General features: G+C 45.6%; 1 long non-coding RNA gene across 2 annotated transcripts; it reads left to right on the forward strand.

Annotated features, from left to right (window-relative positions):
• The first annotated feature begins 3,572 nt into the window (after window positions 1–3,572).
• On the forward strand, window positions 3,573–12,518 carry LOC119808485. Of its 2 annotated transcripts, none has more exons than XR_005284439.2 (3): window positions 3,573–3,814; window positions 10,843–10,935; window positions 12,108–12,518. It is a non-coding gene; the product is annotated as an uncharacterized LOC119808485 (long non-coding RNA). The 2 variants fall into 2 exon arrangements; XR_005284440.2 differs by having other exon boundaries at window positions 3,574–3,785.
• The last annotated feature ends 2,466 nt before the right edge of the window (window positions 12,519–14,984 follow it).

Below are 14,984 nucleotides of genomic sequence, written 5' to 3' on the forward strand. Positions count from 1 at the left end.
TAAAACGCAGTGTAAGTTTTGTGTGGTCCAAGCAAAGGAAGTTGGTTTTGTAAACAGAAGAAGCCTGAAGGCAGCAGAGAAAAAACAAACAAACCAAGATATGGATTGGTCATTTAGCTCCACTCCTCGTAAGGCAGGGACAGGGTGACAGGGTGACGGCAACAGAGACGTAACTGCTGAGTCAACAGCAGGCTGTCTCAGCTGCTCCTATGAGAGGATTAAGACAGAGGGAACTCCTTTCCACACTGATTGAAACCTGTTGGTCTGGAAAATCAGCTGACATCTCTCTAATCCTAATTTCTTGGAAAGTCATATAAACATATGGGTTTCACTTGGTGACTGTGGAACTTTAGTGTGGGTGGCTTGTAAATTAATTTTTTTTTTTTTTTTCAAGACAGGGTTTCTCTGTCTAATGTTGGAACCTGTCCTGGAACTCACTCTATAAACCTGGCTGACCTTTAACTCACAGAGATCTACCTGTCTCTGCCTCCCAAGTGCTGGGATTAAAGGCATCGCCACCACCTCCCTGCTCCTTTTGATTTTTAGGCTGGCCTGGTGGGGCCCCTTTGTCCAAAACTGTGGACCCCGGGCTGGAATGTGGCTCAGTGGTAAAGCATGTGCTTAGCACTAAAGAAGCTCTTCGTTCAAAACCTACCAAACCAAACCAAAACAGCAAAATCGGTGGCCTGTAATTCGTATCTTGTTGGACTCTAGTGTCCAAACACCGAGGAAGAGTCGCCCCCAGAGATCACCTCTCACACCACAGCCCATGCAAAAGCATGAGAATTTTATTAATTCTGTCATGATAGGGTCCCTCAGCATTCGGGAAGCCAAGAGACCCCGACTAGCTGGTACAGGCTACTTTTAAAGGAGAAGGCCATAGAAACAAGGTGGGTTGTGATTGGCTTATTTGAAAGGGCTATTACCAATAATTGGCTGGAGAACTTTTGCCAGATCAGATGTGGTAAGAGGTCATTTTGACCCCGTTTCCCAGGGGACTGAATGGGGAAGCACTATGGCACAGAGGCTGAGAGGGTTCAGAATTATCAGAAATGGCTTCAGAATTGTCTTAAAGTCTTACAATCTAACATCCCATAATGGGAAAACACCCGTGTAGATCTCAGAATGGGCAAGTTTCTCCCAGAAGAGTGTCCAGAGCGGTGCATCAAGAGATCTTGCTGACTGATGGCAAACCCCAGGCTAGCCATTGTTAGCCTTCCGGTTAAGATGGCACATCGGGCGGTGGTGGCATATACCTTTAATCCCAGCATTCGGGAGGCAGAGGCAGGGGGATCTCTGTGAATTCAAGGCCAGCCTGGTCTACAAGAGCTAGTTCCAGGAGAGGCTCCAAAGCTACAGAGAAACCCTGTCTCAAAAAAAAAAAAAATAGTTTGAGGGCTGTTCTTGCTTTGCTGTGGTTCTTTCTCTTTCTCCTGGTCTACGTGATTACTGAGCAGAAAGTCCTGGGTGAGCCCAGATGTCTCAGAGTTAAGGGATGACAGGGCAGGGCAGGGTGTGTGTGGCAGAGAGTGCTAGGCTACTCAGAGGAGGGAATGACTCACTTTAGAAACCAGAGAGGCTTGTGGAACCTGGCCAGGAGCTTGGGCTCAGGCCCAGCCCAGCCCAGCCCAGCAGCTGGACAGGAAAGGTCTGAGGAGGCAGCTCCTGAGAGAGGAGTCTGGAAGGGAGGAGGGAGTCAGCAAGGCGGCTGGCCAGTCTCAAAGCTGTGTGTTTTAGCCATAAGACTAGAGAAGTGTTGTCTATTGTCCCAGTGGTCAAATACGAACATTTCACCTTCTCCTCCTCTTTTGTATTTCTTACTTAAACCACTCTTACATGTTCAGTTGAATAACACTGATTACTTTAATTGCAATACAATGATCACTGTTTCCAACATTCTGAAAGGAAATTAGCCCCCTCTTCTTCCTCTGTTAGTACTCAGGCATCTGTACTGGTCTGCCCTTGGGGTTCTGACAGGATTGTCCTCAGCTGCAGCCACTAAGCAGATCCTCTGCACATTCGTTAAGTTCCCTTTTATTTGTTTATTTATTTATTTTGGTTTTTTTGAAATAGGGTTTCTCTATAGCTTTGGAGCCTGTCCTGGAACTACCTCTTGTAGACCAGGCTGGCCTGCCTCTGCCTCCTGAGTGCTAGGATTAAAAGCGTGGCCCACCACCGCCTGGCCTTAAGTCCCCTTTTAAAGGGTGGGCCTTGTCCACCTCCCGTCTTTCTCTCTCACCCTCTCTTTCTTTCTCTTCTGCCACACTTGTCCCCAGAAACAAGTTTTTGCCCCCCCCCTGTCCCTTCTCTCTCTCTTCTGGAAAACCTATGTGAGCCCTGTTGTATGGCATGACTTCTTCCAGCCATCTTTCAAATTACAAAACTGCCTCCTGGTAATCTCTAACCTGCTTTGCTTCTGTGCATTTGCCTAATCTGAATTTTATTTTTAATGTTTTTCTTTTTCTTTCCTTTCCTTTCCTTTTCTTTTCTTTTTCTTTTTTTTTTTTTGGTTTTCTGAGACAAGGTTTCTCTATGTAACAGTCGTGGCTTTCCTGAAACTTACTCTGTAGACCAGGCTGGCCTCAAACTCGCAGAAATCTGTCTGGCTCTGTGTCTTGAGTGCTGGGATTAAAAGAGTGCTCCACCACCGCCCGGCTAAATTTATTTATTCATTCATTTATTTTCTGAGACAGGGTTTCTCTGTGTAGCTTTTGGAGCCTGTCCAGGAACTTGCTCTATAGACCAGGATGGACTCAATCTCACAGAGATCCGCCTGCCTCTGCCTCCCAAGTGCTAAAATTAAAGGCCTGTGCCACCACTGACCAGCTAAAATGTGTAGCCCAGGTTGGCCTTGAACTCATGATCCTCCTGCTGCTGACTCATTCAGCAAATCCTACCGGCTGGGCCAGCACAACTGCCTAAATATTTTTTTTATCGTGTCTTGCTATTTGGCCTGAGATTTACACTTAGCCCAAATTGACCTTGACCTCAATTTTCTAGAATTTTCTAGAAATTTCGGTTTCTAGAATGCTGGTATTATAGCATTTATTTATGGTCTTGCCCCACTATTCTAGGGAGTGTAGGTAAGTAACTTCTTTCAGTTCTATCTGGCACATTTGCTTAAACTGAACTGGGCACTGGTGGCACGTGTTTTTCATTCCAGCCTCACGAGGCAGAGACATAGGAGCTTGAGGCCAGCCTCCCTTCCAGAGGACCAAGGTTCAGTTTCCAGTAACCATTGGGCAGCTCACAACTGACTGTAATTCCAGTTCCAAGGGATCCAATGTGCTCACACAGCCATACATACAGACAAAACACCAAAGCACATGAGATAAAATAAATAAAAAGGACTGAAAAAAATGAGTAAAAGAAGCTGGGTGTAGTGGCGTGCATTTCAACATCAGCATTAGGAGGCGGAGCCAGGAGAGTCTCTGCGAGCTGGAAGTTGCTGGTCTGCACAGTGAGTTCCAGGACTGCTGGGGCTGCACAGTCACATGCCGCCTCAAAAAAGCAAGCAAGCAAACAAACAAAAAAGAGTAAATGACCAGCAGGGCAGTACATGTTTGTTATCTCAGTGTTTGGAGGAAGACAAGGGCAAAAGACTCCAACTGACTGGTGACCAAACACGTGGCAGCTGAGCAGCTGAGAACATGTTCAGTGTTCTATGCCACTAGGGACCGGCAAGTCAAAAGGAAAGGAGCGACCACCCACGCATCAAAACATCCACACCCTGCACCTATCTGCCAGGCCAAGAATGGGGTACAAGCTTCCGTTCTTTAAAAGAGGTGTGTGGGGCTAGAGAGATGGCGCAGAGGTAAGAGCACTGACTGCTCTTCCAGAGGTCCTGAGTTCAATTCCCAGCACCTACATGGTGGTTCACAGCCATCTGTAATGAGATCTGGCACTAAAGTGTAATAATAATAATAATAATAATAATAATAAAGAAGTGCGTGAAGAAATCCTCTTTCTCCAGCAGGAAAAGAGGCGACTTATTCTGTGGTGCTGATACAGGGTGGAGAATGGTCAAAACCAAACAATGACAATACGAAATGCTAGTTAACTCTCATTTGTTGTCAGAGAGGACTGGGGTCTGGAAAAGTTAGGAGTAGAGAGGTTTAAGTGATATAACTTTGAGAAAGAGAGAGAGAGAGAGAGAGAGGAGGGGGAGGGAGGGAGGGAGGGAGGGAGGGAGAGAAAGAGAGAGGGAGTTTAACTAGACAGAATCTGACTGTTTATCTCAGAATAACCTTGGGCTCCTGTTCTTGTCTCTACTGCCAAGTGTACAGGAATATGCCACCACTCCTGGATATTTCGTCATTTTCTTTTCTTTTCTTTTCTTTTCTTCTCTTTCTTTCTCTCTCTCTCTCTCTCTCTCTCTCTCTCTCTCTCTCTCTCTCTCTCTCTCTCTCTCTTTCTTTCTTTTTTTGTTTCTTGAGACAGGGTTTCCCAGTAGCCATGGAGACAGTCTTGGAACTCACGCTGTAGACCAGGCTGACCTTGAACTCATAGAGACCCACCTGCCTCTGCCTCCAGAGTGCTGGGATTAAAGGTTTGCACTACCACCACCCAACTAATTTGTCATTTTCTTAGATTGAACATATTATTTTTGTTTTTGTTTTCTTTGTTTGTTTGTTTTTCAAGACAGGGTTTCTCTGTGACTTTGGAGCCTTTCCGGGAACTAGCTCTTGTAGACCAGCCTAGCCTCGAGCTCACAGAGATCTGCCTGCCTCTGCCTCCTGTTACTGCAACAGGGATGAGGACTGTAAAAATTAGTAAAAACCTATCTTTCACCTGTGTAATCTGCAATACAGAATCATTTGATGTTGACTAATGCTGTTTTTGAGACTGGGTCTCACCCCCCAGCCCAGACTGACCTTGAATATGTCCGCCCTGGCTTTCTGCACGCTGAGATTATAGGCGTGAGCTCCTACACATGTGCACTGCTCTGGATTTTCATAGTTTCATCCTCGAGTTGCCTCTATGATATATATTATACAGGGACATGTAATACATAGTGGGGCTTATAAAAGCAGATTGTGGGCTGGGATGCACCTACATGATAAAGTACTTGCCTAATGTACACACACACACACACACACACACACAAAGAAGGAAAAAGCAACTAAAGCCCTGTATATGTGATGTGAACAAACTTAAGGCAGTACTTCATAAGCACCTATGTGTAATCTACTGCAGGGATTTAGTGGGCTAAGACCCAAGGGCAAAACTCCGGAGGACAAAGAACCTTTCTAAGGGAAGTCAGTGGTCACCTCTTTTCAACTTGGAGCCTGGGGATGCTGGAAAGACTGCAGGGCAGAGGGAAGACACTCTACCAGTGAGCACTACATCCCTTATGCTTTCTTTCTAAAAATGCATTTATCTTAAGATTCTGTTCGTTTGTTTGTTTTTGGGAAACAGTCTCTTTATGCAGCCCTGGCTGTCCTGGAACTTGCTAAGTAGATCTTGCCAGCCTTGAACTCACAGAGATCCACTGTCTCTTACCCAGTGCTGGGATTAAAGGAGTGTGCCACCACTGCCCAGCGACTGGTCTTATTTTTAATTGTATGTATACACATCTGCCTCTGTGGGGCTATGTGCACTTGAGTACAGCCGGCTTAGGAGGCCAGAAGATGGTTTCAGATCTCTACTGTTACAGAAGATTGTGAGCTGTGCCGTATAGGTGCCTGCAACTGAACTCAGATCTTCTGGAAAAACAGAAAGAGCTCTTTACCTCTGAACTATCTCTCTCGCCTCTTATCTCCTTTTTGTTGTGTGTGTGTGTGTGTGTGTGTGTGTGTGTGTGTGTTGTCAGTATGAGAAACAAAACAAAACAGAAACGGAGCTAATGAATAAGATCATTCACCAAAAATATTTCTGTTAGAGCTGGGTGGAGGTAGAGGTGGGGAGATCAAGGATTCAAAGATCATTCTCTGCTACCTCATGAGGCAGACTCATTAGTCAGAGATCAGCCTGGTCTCCATGATCCCTGTCTCAAAATCTCAGCAGAATAAAACACAGTCCACACAAAAAACTGTTGTGGCATGGGTTTAAGCCAATAGGATTTTGTTGTTGTTGTTGTTGTTCTTTTTTTTCTGAGACAGGGTTTCACTGTAGCTTTGGAGCTGGTTCTGGAACTAGCTCTTGTAGACCAGGCTGGCCACAAACTCTCAAAGATTCGCTTGCCTCTGCCTCCCGAGTGCTGGGGTTAAAGGCATGAACCACCACAGCCCGGCCAATAGGAAGCTTTTATCAGCCACCCCATGACTACACTGGGTGTTTGGGATCCTAGTATGGCCCTGGAGCCTTCCAGGGTAAGATTTTAAGCACAAAAACTATGTCCTGGGTTGACGTACTTCAGTGAACAAGAACAGTTCGCTAGAAGTGGGACTACGGAGGCCAAAAAGCAAGGTTAGTACATTTAGAGACTTCTCCAGAACTATGGACTTTGATGGATTAGGCTTTGTTTTTATTATGACTTGAATGGTACTTCCATCATGGAGTAAGTAGGTCTGGGAGCCTATTACAAAACAACCTTTCCTATGTAACAAATCCTTACAGGACAGGAATTGTGACCAGGGCCACATGGGTGACAAACTGTTGCAGTACGAAAGATTTCCACACTAGCCCAGAAGGGAACATAATAAAGGTTTATTTATACAGAGTAAACTCACAGAAAGAGGAATGACCCACAATCTTCTGCACGCTCTGGGAACTGGAACTAAATCCAGCAGCCAAGGAGCCCTGTGCACACTTTACATCTGCATTTGTAGCACATAGACCATGCCCAAAGTGGGCCAGTATCTTAAAGGCTCTTGGCTAAAGGAGTTCCTACAGCACCAGCCTGGTAGGTATAGGCCTGTAATCGGAGGCACTGGGTGGCAGGAAGACTGCAAGTTCAAGACCAGCCCCAGCTACGGAGTGAGGACAAAGTCAGCCTTGTAGCTTTAGTGATAGAGTGTCTAAGGAATGTGAGGCTCTAGATTTGATCTTCAGTACTGAAAGAAGAAAAGAGGGAAGGAAGAGTTTTACTCAAGAGGCCTCTAGAGATTCACCTTTGTTTCATACAGTGACACTTAACTCAGCCCTCTGGAAATATCCAAAGCCTTTTCCTTGACATTATTTGTGTAGCACAAACATAAATTCTCATACTCTTTGACATCCCAGGCCAATGCCTGTCTTTATGTTCTTGTTTTTGCTTAAGCAGAAATTATAAGAGTCACATAGGGCGGGTGGTGGTGGCACATGCCTTCAATCCCAGCACTCGGGAGGCAGAGGAAGGTGGATCTCTGTGAGTTCGAGGCCAGCCTCAATAACACAGAGCTAGTTTCAGGACAGTCAAGACTCCACAGAGAAACCCTGTCTGGAAAAACCAAAGTGGGTGGTGGTGCGGAGTCAAGGCAATTGATAAATGAATGTCTTTTTAAAAAAATCCTCAAAACAAGATTTCACGTAGCCTAAACTGGTCTGGACTTTGTAATCCTACGGCCTGAGCCTCCTGCGTGCTAAGATCCCAGGTGTACACCACGGCCTTCAGCCGCAGCTCTGAGATCTCTGGCTCAAGTGTGAACTGCTGGGTTGTGCAGAGTCTCCCCTTTTTTTTTCTGTTTTGTTTTTGTTCTTTTCAAGACAGGGTTTCTCTGTAGCTTTGGTGCCTGTTCCGGAACTTGCTCTGTAGACCAGGCAGGCCTTGAACTCACAGAGATCTGTGTGTCTCTTCATCCTGAGTGCTGGATTAAAGATATGTGCCACCACCACCCAGTGGGCTGTGCAGATTCTTATCCTGAGCCTCATGGTGTAGCTAGGCTGGCTGGCTCCATCAGTGCAGATCAAGGTGCGATAGGTGGTCGCTGTGCTATTATGGCACTCAAGAAGATAGAGTTGGTTGCACCAGTTGGGATAGTCCACGGTTTTTTTTTTTTTTTTTTTTTTTGGTTTTTTCGAGACAGGGTTTCTCTGTGGCTTTGGAGCCTGTCCTGGAACTAGCTCTTGTAGACCAGGCTGGTCTCGAACTCACAGAGATCCGCCTGCCTCTGCCTCCCGAGTGCTGGGATTAAAGGCGTGCGCCACCACCGCCAGGCAGTCCACGGCTTTTATGGCCAGGCATGCAGAATCATGGCTCTTGTTTCTGCCAAGGAGGAAGTGGCAGCCGCTGAGCAGAGAACTAAAAAGAGGCTGCCTGCTACCTAAAAGCACACTGACTTTGGCTCCTCCAAAGCTCTTTCTCTTTTCCAAAGTCACTTTGTGAGCACTGACTGTACTGGAATAATCAGCATTCCCTGTGGCTGGCTGAAGGATGAGTCAGGATTCTAAATTCTAGCTGCAGAGCTGGGGAAATGGGAACGCCAGGGAAGGGAGACTGTGATGTCAGCAGCTTCCCAGGGCTGATCAAAATGCTGGAGAGCATAGGCTGGGTTTGCAGGAAAACAGATGCATTTAAATGCTTAAAATGATCAGGGGAAAGCGTTACTAAGACAAATCTATGAGCTTTTGACATCTGCCCTCAAGCAGGTAGGAGCTTTGACATCACCAATTAAGGTATACTGCAGTGTAGTGGGAAGCAAGAAAGACCTGCCCTACTGAAGAGTGGTTCTGTAGATCTCTTTAGTCCCTTCCCACCCTCAAACCTCTAAATAAAATGGTTTGACTCCTTTCTGACCAAAATAAAATATCCTGCAGACACAAAGTGATGCAGAAGAAATGATAGCTACCAAGTGTGTTGGCTACGGTGATGTGCACAAGCTCAAAGTGAATGGACGCCCTCACTTACTTTACCAGTTGCACACACTCACGTTTCAGCGATTCTTGAGCAATTCCTAAACTTTATAACACTTTGGAAAATAGTACTCATTAAGACGGAAACGAATAATCTCATGTGACTGTGATGGCCGATCATGTTTGGAATTGCCTCGAGAGTCATCTCCAGGGGTATTCGTGAGGTGTTTCTGGAGAGGTTTCACTGAGATGAAATGCCGACCCTGTAGTATGAGAGGCACCACGCTGTGGACACGGGTTCTGAACTGAACCAAAAGGAGAAAGTGAGCTGGGCACCAGCATCCATCTCTGTCTGTCCCCCCCCCCTCCCCGGACTGGGATGAATAGGTTTGTGCTCTCACGACTTTCTTGATTGGATGGACCATACCCTCACACTCTGAGTCATCGGAAACGCGTCTTTCCTAAGCTGCTTTTTTTCTTGGCAGTGAGAAAAGTAACCAATACCCTGCCAAAGGACTGGGGATTCAGAATATGTATTAATATATCTTGGAGCCTAGTGTAATGGATCATGCCTTTAATCCCTACATTGGGAGGAAGATATAGGAGGATCTCTGTGAGTTCCAGGCTGGCCTTTAAGTAACAGAGATCCTCCTTGTCATAATTTTAAAAATGGCTGGAAAGGAGGCACACCATGCAACAGGGCTCACATAGGAGTTCATTGGAAGAGGAGAGACAAGGGCAGAAAAGGGGACAGAGAAGGGATCAGAAAGAAGGGCAAGAGTGTTGGAAGAGAGAGAGGGCGAGAGAGATGGGAGGTGGACAAGGCCCACCTTTTAAAAGGGAAGATAACGAACGAGCACAGGGGCTGCTCTTAGTGGCTGCAGCAGAGGATGTATCCTGTCAGGACATGGACGGCTGGGCAGTACAGACGCCTGAATACTAACACTCCTGCCTCTGCCTCCCGGGTGCTGAAATTACCACCATGCTCGGCTGGTATCACATTCTAAAGGATACATTTTTTAGGAGTGGAGCTGAGTTGATGGCCTAGTGAATAAACTGTGGCTTTGTGAACATTCGGAATGTGTTTGAAGCTGACTCCCTCTCATTCTGACCTTGGGCAGATTATTTAAGATCTCTGAACTTTTCTTTTTGGGGATAATGAGAATTTACAAAAGTTTTGTGAGAACTTTTTTGGTTTTGTGAGACAGGGTTTCTCTGTAGCTTTGGAGCCTGTTCTGAAACTAGCTCTTGTAGACCAGGCTGGCCTTGAACTCATAGAGATCCACCTGCCTCTGCCTCCCGAGTACTGGGATTAAAGGCATGCTCCACCACTGCCTGGCAGTTTTGTGAGAACTTTGTGAGTCCACCATAGGCTATAGGAAACCTTGTCTTAAAAACAAAAGAGGGCCAAGTGATGGTGGTTCATGTCAGGTAGGTTTCTGTGAGTTTGAGGCCACCCTAGTCTACAGAGAGAGTTCCAGGAGAGCCAAGGCTACACAGAGATACTGTGTCTTGAAAAAAAAGAAACAAACAAACAAATAAATGGGCTGGGTGTGAGAGCATATGCCTTTAATCCCAGGACTAGGAAGCTGGGGTAGGTTCTAAACCAGTCTGGTCTATACAGCGAGTTCCAGGCTAGCCAGTGTTACATAGTGAGATCCTGAATCTAAAACAGCTTGGTGACACATGCTGGCAGCTTGACCTGAAGAGATGGAGGTGAGACGATCATGAGTTCACAGCCTGCCTGGGCTACACCTTTGGTAGGACCAACGGAGGAAGAGGCAGAGCTCTATGAGTTTTGGAGATTTTTAAAAATGAATTACGTGCGTGTGTCTTCATGGAAGTATGCGTATGCGAGTCTGCACTAGTGAGTAGGGCCTGGGATCTCCGGCTGCTGAAGTCCAGCAGCTGTGATATGAGAACTGGACTGGCCCTCTGCAAGAGCAGTGCACACTCGTAATCCTCCTGCCATCTCTCTAGCCCTGTCTTCTGTTTTTCTGAGACAGGTTCTCACCTTGTTGACCTACTTGGAACTCCTCCTGAAGGTCCGGCTGGCCTTGAATTCCTGGTAATCTGTCCTTGGTTTCTCTAGGTGTGCTCTACCATGCCCAACTCTGCTTTCTTTTCCAGGTTTTAGTTTAGCCCCTGTGTCTCTGCTTTGGAGATGTACTTGAGATGGAAACATCAATTTATTCGCCTCATCCTTAGCCACATACTTTCCAGGTAAGGTCCTAGCAGTTTCTCAGAAAGCACAAAGAGGAAGTCCTATGCATCAGCTCAGTTTGACAGCAGACTATGAGGCTTGTGCTATGCAGGTGGGCATTGGAGTGGAAATGAAGAGTTGGCAAGTACCGCTGTAAACTGTGACCCAGTTTAAGAACTCACCCCACTGAGTCATAGCATTTCAGCGGGTCGTCTCTCAAACACTCAATACTTTCTTACGGCCCTTGTTAATATGCCAGGTCTTCAAGAGCAAGGTCTAGATGATAACTAATTACCTTTGTCACCCGCCTGACACTGGTCTGACTAACATGAACAGGGAAGGAGGAGAAGATAAAACACATTCCCAAGGCCAGAGACTGTGACAGGAGTCCCTTTCTTCCAGTACCGACAGCTTAACGTTTTAATTACATTTTATTTATATATTTTTGTATGTATATACTTGTGCATGTTTGGGATACTCTATCACACGTGAGTGGAGGTCAGAGGATATGTTCGGAGTTCATTCTTTCCTTCTAACATGTGGTCTCCAGATATCAAGGCAGGCAGCAAATACTGTTACTTGCTGAACTGTCTTGGTGATCTACAGCTTAGCTTTTGATAAAGCTGGGGTTTTTTTCTTCCTTATTTTTAAACATTTCTAGTGAAACAGGTGGTCCTATTCAGGAAATACAAGTTAGCTTCCATTGCAGATCTATTTGCCAATATCCTAATGCCTCATGGCCAGTCTGGTGTCATGAATAGTGAGAATTACAGAAAGCTGGATGCCAAGTGTGGAGTCATCAGATGTCACACTGACACACCCAGCTGAAACCAGTTTTTCTTATAAGGAACATTCCATCTCTGGGCCTAAGAATAAGATCAAACATTCTATGTGTGATTGTATTTAGAATGGTAAGTTAAAAAAAAGCCATAAAGTTATAATTTAGCCTGATACAGTGTTGCACACTTTTAATATCAGAAAAAAGGGGCAAAGGCAAGCAGATCTCTGTGAATTTGAGGCCAGCTAAGACTACATAATGAGATACTGTCTCAAAAGCAAAAAACAGTTATGGTTCTCATGTCCTGGAGAAGGAGGTGCACCCAGTCTGGACTTAGGATATAGCCTTGACTTGTACATGATCACTGCTTGACCTTAAGAAGGTGATGCTTGTCTGCAATTGCTCTATCTCAAGGCTGGATGTGGTGGTGTCTGTGACCCCAGCACGTGGACAATGGAGGCGGGAGGATCAAGAGTTCAGAGTCATCTTTGGCTACCTAGGGAGTTTGAAAACATCCTGTGCTTGGAGACCTGGTCTCAAACAAACAAGAAGACAAAAAGATAGGAAAGAAAAGATCGAAATAAAGCCTGCCACTTTACTACTGGGAAGTCTGATGTTACAGCTTAATCAACTGCTAAGGATTTAATCAACATGGCTGGAAATGTGATCTGTTGATGCTGACTACGAAAACATTTTTATGCTTCATCATTTTTGTTTAAAAGTTTAAAAATAGCACTGGTTCTTAAAATCATGCAGTCATGTGTTGATAATTGTCACCTTTTTTATTAACACTGTATTAAACACGAACTGCTACATGCTTTGCAATGATGAGTAGTGTTGATTTGAATCTAGGTTTCATGTCTCTCGATCATTCATAGCCTCGGAACTGAAAAGGTAACTGAGATGGTATCCTAGGCAAGAACGGTGGTTCAAGCCAGGTAGTGATGCATGCCTTGATCCCAGCACTTGGGAGGCGGGGGAAGGCAAATCTCTAAATTCAAGGCCAGCCTGGACTACAGAGACACGTTCCAGCATAGCTAGGCCTACACAGAGAAACCCTGTCTCAAAAAAAGCAAAGAAAAAAATGAATAAATAAAAACAAAACAAACAAACAAAAACAGTAGCTCAAGTCTACCTAGCCATCAAAAGAATGAGGGCACCGGAAGGGGTCTTCATCCTTGTTTTACCTTTTACACTTTTTTAGATTTATTTTTATTTTATGTGTTTGGATGTTTTGGTTACATTCATGTCTGTGTAACACACTGGTACAGTGTCTGTGGAGGCAAAAAGAAAGTTTTGGATCCTTTGGAATTGGAGTTATAGATGGTTATGGCATGCCATGTGGGTGCTGGGAGTTGAGTCTGGGTCCTTTGGAAGACCAGCTAGTGTTCTTTCCAGCCGAGCTGTCTCTTAGACCCTTTGTTTTGGTACTGGGTATTGGAAACCAGGATCTAACACCTGTCAACCACTCTACCATTGAGGCCATATCCCCAGCCTGGCATTCAATTTCCATAGATTTCTGCATTCAGTTTTTAAAAAAAAAGATTTATGAAGCCGGGCATGGTGGTGCAACTTTATAATCCCAGAACTCTGAAGGTAGATGCAGGTGGATCTCAGTGAGTTCAAGGCCAACGTGGCCTCTATAATGAGTTTCAGGACAACCAGGGCTGTGTAGAGAGACCCTACTCCAACAAAAACAACAGAGATCTATGTGACTGAGTGTATTTGTGTGCACCTCTAAGACAGAGTGCATTAGCTCCTCTGGGACGAGTTATAGGTAGTCAGTAGTTAGCAGTATGAACTAAATTCTGGGCCTCTTCAAGAGCAGCATGTGGATTTTCTTTTTCTTTTTTTCTTCTTTTTTGGTAGTGCTTTTATTTTTTATTTTCCAAGTCAGGGTTTCTCTGTGTTGTCAGGGCTGTAGGGCTGTCCTGGAACTCACTCTGTAGACTAGCAGACCAGGCTGGCCTGGAACTCAGAGATTCACAATCTCCTGAGTGCCTCCTGAGTGCTGGGATTAAGGTGTGTACCACCACCTCCTGACTTTGTTTTGTTTTTGAGATAAGGTCTCACTGTGGTTGGAGGTTTTGTTTGGTGAGGCTGGAGATGGAATCCAGAGCCTTGTGCAAGCGAGGTAAATGCTCAACTACTAAATTGAATTTCCACCCCAAGATTCTTGCCATGTAGCCATGGCTGGCCTGGAACTTGCTGTGTAGATCAGGATAAACTTGAACTGACAGAGATTCTAATGCCTCTATTTCTCAAGTGCAAGAGATTAAAAGTGTGTGCCACCATGCCTGGCTGCAAGTGCTCTTAATTATTAAGTCATTTCTGCAGGCCCATATTTAAGTTTAAAGAGTAAGTCATTAGTGGGAACAGAGTCCACTCTGGGACACAGCAGTCACAATATGGCTAACCCTGATAAGTGTATTAATATTTAGACAAATTTAGTTCTTTTTGGAACTCATGAGACTTGTGAATGTTCCACTTTTTTTCCTTGTTTGTATTAGAAACTCATTCCAAAATTGGATAGAGTTCTAGAATGTTTTAGTTTACATAGAACAACTTTTTTGGGGTGGGATGATAGTACTGGGGAGCAAATCCAGGACTTATAATGAAAGCTTAGATGAAAGCCTTCTGGTTTGTAGGCCTTTTGAATGACTACACACAGACTCTCTATTGGAGACACCACCAAATTCAAACTTAAGGTCATTCCTGAAAGGGACTGCCCAGGCCAGTGACTTTCCTGGCCTCCTCTCTCACCCAGAAATCCTAGGGATGTCACTCAAGACGAGTCACAAGGATGCTGTGACACAGATCTCAGTAGTAGTACCCTGCCACCATCTTCACCCTCCTTAGGTATTTTCATTTGGGAGGACTGCCAGGGGCACTAGCAGCGCGATGTCGAGTTATACCCAGGAGGCACAAAAACCAAACGCATCTCATGGGCCATAATGGTGGCCACAGCCACTTCTATGACCAGGCTACTACGTACGACCTTCCCCCAAACTTAAGTGTGTGTTCTGGAAACTTGGCCTCCTGGGGGCCACCGGCTTAGGGGACGCCGGCTCCCGCAAGCCGCGATCACTGCCCAGGACAGTCCCCTAGAATACGGCAGGCAGGAGCGGTCACTCCGGGCTGGGAGAAGGCCATCAAACTTGGAGGGGCGAACCGCCCTAAAGAAACTAGCGGACAAGCCCTTGAGCTCCGGAATCCAGCTCCAGGCGGGAAGCCACGCGCCGGGCAGACGGAAGAGGCGGAGCGCGGAGGCGGAGCCTGCCCCGCCCCACG

The sequence above is a fragment of the Arvicola amphibius genome, chromosome 2 (genome assembly GCF_903992535.2).
Source record: "Arvicola amphibius chromosome 2, mArvAmp1.2, whole genome shotgun sequence".
NCBI classification, from domain to species: Eukaryota; Metazoa; Chordata; class Mammalia; order Rodentia; family Cricetidae; genus Arvicola; species Arvicola amphibius.